Below are 5,040 nucleotides of genomic sequence, written 5' to 3' on the forward strand. Positions count from 1 at the left end.
TTATTGAAATAGGATGAGTAACGGAAGAATTCAAGTCTTATAAGACAAGGTTAAGGTTTTGGGGTGCCTTAAGCACTCAAGGTGTTTATACACCGAGGTAGTAAAGGAATAAATAATAAATGTTGTTTGTCACTAATAAATCAAGAATTGAAATTGGAAAGTTGTTTTACTTGATTGAATTGATATTGGATTGATAGTATTGTTTGCATATGAGTCATCACCAAGTCTAAACCTGTAAATCACGTAAAGTGCAAGATGGATGAGCAATAAAACTCTGGATTGGTGCACTTCTGGAGTAATGACAATCAGGGGTTGGGGTACATGGGGTATTAGCCGTGTACTTTTCTCGAGGCCGTCTGATCTACGAGTCTTTTATTTCAAATATTTTTCAAAACTAGGAGTTAGGTGAGATCTCATACTAACTACGGTCACGGAGTCGCGCCCGTGGTCGTTGGATGTTTATTGATGTTTCTGAAAGGAGGCATGGGGTTTTTCTTTTATTGATGTTCCAAATGGGACATGGGTTGGACAACCTTGTCTATTGCTGAATCCAATGAAATAAAGAAAAAAGTTAGTTACTATTAACTAGTGAAGTCTTAATAAATTTGATGGTTGAGTCATGTGCCGAGTCTATAAACTAATGATGCGTAATGGTTGATTATTAGTAGCATGTTAGGGATTTCTTTTATGTTTTGCAGCTTGTATGTACTCAGCTTTGCTGATTGCGTGCTTTTTTGTGTGTCTTTCTTTGGTCATGGCCTTCGCCTTTCAATGACCCTGTGATGATCCAATTTTTACACTTGTAATATTGGGGAGCAGATTAACCACAAGTTCTTACATATGCAGCATTCGCATCATGGTTGTGGGATTTTGAGTGGAGAGTTGGTTATTATTCGCAGTTTATTTCTTTTCATAAGTTTGAATTTATTTAAACTCTGGTTTTATTTATTTACTACTTTTGTGGGGTTTTGAATAAGGGCCTTAATGGTTCCAAGTTGTATGATTTAATTTGGTTTTGGTTATTGGTTTTGAAACTTATTTATAACTGAGTTAGTTTTTCCGCTACTATTTTCTGATAAAGCCTTAACGTTTGAACACGTGGCGGTAGCACGCTAGTAATTCTCTTGGATTTTCTTCAGGGTATTTACAGGTTTTAAGAGAGAATTATTGGGGTGTTACAGGTTGTCTTCAACAAAAAAAAATTTAGAAATAGGTTTCTTTTGGCCAAAAAAATTTAAAAGGTTTTTTCTGACAAAAAGAGGGTTATAATAGGTTTTTTCTGACAAATTTTCCATAAATTAATTTTAAAAAAACATTATATTCCAATTTTGCCCTTGTTTTAATTTTATCCTTTACTCTCTTAACTATATAATCATCCCTACCGTTTAATTTATAACAATGTTCTAACGTATTCAACCTTTCATCCTATTTAATATTCAATACTGTATAAATTCATGGACATTAATGAAGTGCACTACGACGATTTTTTTGAGGTATGTGCTGTAATTTTTTTTCCTCGCAAAATCTAATTTATAGATGAACAATCAAACAAAATAAAATTCCCATATTGTACGGAACGTTTATTTTGGGGCGTAACAGGGTGTCGGGATGTGTTTCCGGGGGTCAACATGACCCCCCGATAAAGAGTTCCGAGGGTCAACATTACCCCCCGGATGAGATTTCCGGGGGTCAACTGTACCGCCCGGATGAGATTTTCGGGGGTCTATAGTACCCCTCGGATGAGATTACTGGGGGTTAACAGTACCCCCCGGATCAGATTTCCGGGGGTCAACAGTAAACCCCTAAAAAAAGAACAAAATATTATATATAAAAAAATATTATATAAAAAAAATAAGAACGAAATTATACATATAAATTACCTTAGATTTTTTTTTTTTTTTTTTTTTTTTTTTTTTTTTTTTTTTTTGTGAGAGCATAAATTACCTTAGATGGGAGGGAAGATAAATGTAACTTTTTGGGATTAGCATAAATTTATGGGATCATGGGATTAGAAATGGAGATTTTTTAAAGTTGAATTCTACGTTCAAGTTGAAAAGGGATATTGGGTTCTAAAAATTGAATAAGGGTATTTTAGTCTTTTATTATTTCCATATTAATAATAAATTTCTTCATTTAGGATATTTTGTACTGTGTTTAATACTTGTGTAAATAAATTGGGCGGAGTCTTAACTCTTTAAGACGATCGTCCAATTATAGGTCCTTAACGGGTTTGAAATTAGAAACTAGACCTATTCACAAATTGGATATCTGATCCAAAATGTGATTTTGGATTGGATGTTCGAATACTAGGGTATTAGAAACTGGTATCCAAATTCAATCCGAAAATATTGGATGTTCGAATATCGGATATCCAAAATTTTTGGATTGGATGCTTCAGATATTCATTATTCAATATTAAGTAAAATTGATTATGATTACTTTCTACATTTCATTAATTTTTACCCTTTTTTTATCGTTAAGTTGTATAATATATTTTAACAAAATAGTAATCTTTTTGCAATAAAAATAATCGTCAAATATATTAAGAATATTATTATAAAGTTAATAATGTATGAACAATTTAAAAAAATTATATACATTGCACTATTTCAGCCTTTATATTTCGGATATCGGTTTTGAAATTTTGAAAATCAATATCAAAATCCACATCCGATATCCACTTTTTTGGATCGATATCCGATCCAAAATGAAAACTCAGATCAGATATCCAAAAATTCGGATCGATTGCAAATCAAATTATCGGATTTTCAAATTCTCGGCTAGTTTTGTACAGGCCTATTAGAAACTAGTGAGTAGCTCGGACATTGCCCCAAATTGCTACTATTGTAGACATGTAGATGTGAAATTGATAAATTTTACTAAAGGCTTTTTAAAACTGAAATCGTCGTTGTTAAACCAAAATTGAGTCATTCTAAAAGTATTTCTTTTTTTTTTATGGAGGATTTCTAAATTATGCCCTCAAACTTCACTAGTACAAAAATTGAATTAGGCACCCCTAATTTGCCACCGGTTCAACCTAAACCGGTGGGAATAAAAATGGGCGGGGTTTGGGTAAAGGTAATTGGCACCGGTTCAACCAAAACCGGTGCCATATGTGATAAAGGCCACCAGTCCAAACCGGTGGCAGTTTAAAAAAAAAAAAAAAAAAAAAAAACCCCGCCTTATCTTTCCCCTTCCTTCCTTTCTTCCTTCTCTTTCCTTTTCATTTCTCAGCCTTCCCTCCTCTTTCGAAAACGCGAAACCCTCCACTGTTGCATTCCCCTTTTCCCTCCACCACAGTCGCCACCTTCAACGTTGGCCACGTGCATTGCCGGAGGTTCGAAAACCCTCCACCGGTGCCGCCTTCTCTTTCCCCTGTCCTTCTCTTTCCCCTTTCTTTCTCTTTCATTTTCGGACAACTCCACCACTCCGCCACCTGAAGGGTTCCTCCAAGCTCGAGGTTCTACCGTGCCCTGAGGTTCTCCAAGCCCTGAGGTTCTGTCGTCTAGCTTCAAGCCGCCGCGCCACCGCCCCTGGTTCCTCCACCACCGAGGGTCGTCCTCTGCCCTCAATCTCTCCTCCCCCTTCCACCTCCAACTAGAGTAAGTTTTAATTTTTTTATTAAAATTTGAACAATTTGAAATATGTACTTATATTATTTTCAATTGCATTTTAACCAATTGTTAAGAAAATTAAAGTTAAGGTTTGAATATAATTTTACCCTAATTTTTCTGAATTTTTGGTTGTTTATTGGGAAATTTTGAATGAATTATAGATAATTAGATAGTAACCTTGTTCCTTAGTTGAAATTTTTTATGTTTTAATGGGTAATTTTAGGTTGATTTAATGAGTAACTTTGAATACATTAGAGATTAGTAAAAGTGTTACTTAATTAGTTGAATTTCGGTATGATTTAATGTGTAATTTTAGGTTATTGGGTAATTGTGAATATATTAGAGAATTAGTGACCTTGCTACTTAGTTGATTAGAGAATTGTGAATACATTAGAGAATTGTGAATAAATTAGAGAATTAGTGACCTTGCTACTTAGTTGTGAATAAATTAGAGAATTGTGAATACATTAGAGAATTGTGAATAATTTAGATAATTGTGAATAAATTAGAGAATTGTGAATAAATTAGAGAATTAGTGATCTTGCTACTTAGTTGTGAATAAATTAGAGAATTGTGAATACATTAGAGAATTGTGAATAAATTAGAAAATTGTGAATAAATTAGAGAATTAGTAACGTTGCTATTTTTTTTATAGATTCATATGTGAAACACGAGTTTAGCTTGAGGACTACATATTTAGCTCAAGTTGGAAGTTCATAAGTGTACATCCATTGTACTTGCTATATTGGTATGAATTATAAACCTTATTAAGGCTATATTTCTTTCTATTTATCCATTTAATAAAAGTTTTTTCATGATATTACAACTTGTGTATTGTTTAATTCCAATATATATAATTCTTGCATCATCATATGCCTAGATACCAGTTCAAGGCTTTCTCATTAAGAGAAAGTCTTGAATAGTCCCCAGTTGGGACTGTTCTTGAATTTGTACTTTCACTTAGGTGGTGAATGTATGTCTTCTATTCGATTTTAAGGAACATCTTGGCTTACCATTTCCTCACTATATTCTCTGGGTACATATGTGGGTAAGTAATTATCTACATCGTGTACTTGGAGAACTAGGGGGAAATGTTGCTAGATTTTCATTTAAATTAGAAAGTTGACATACATTCACTAGTGAGAGTAGATATTCAAGGATGGGTTAGGTTGGAGTGATAAAGACCCTTTAGAGACATGCATTTTTTCACTATATGAATGGTATATTCACGATGTGTACTTGAATTTGATTTACATAAAATATGTAGCAATTACACATTATTCATAATATGTTGCTATATATGTTTAGAGACAATTTACTAAATGGAGAAGGATCGTGGTTTGATGTATGGTAGACGCGATACATTGGAATTTTGGAATGGGGTTCAAAAGTTTTGCGAGAGGGCTTTATCTTATCAATGCAAACT

The sequence above is a fragment of the Chenopodium album genome, chromosome 8 (genome assembly GCF_948465745.1).
Source record: "Chenopodium album chromosome 8, dcCheAlbu1.1, whole genome shotgun sequence".
NCBI classification, from domain to species: domain Eukaryota; kingdom Viridiplantae; phylum Streptophyta; class Magnoliopsida; order Caryophyllales; family Amaranthaceae; genus Chenopodium; species Chenopodium album.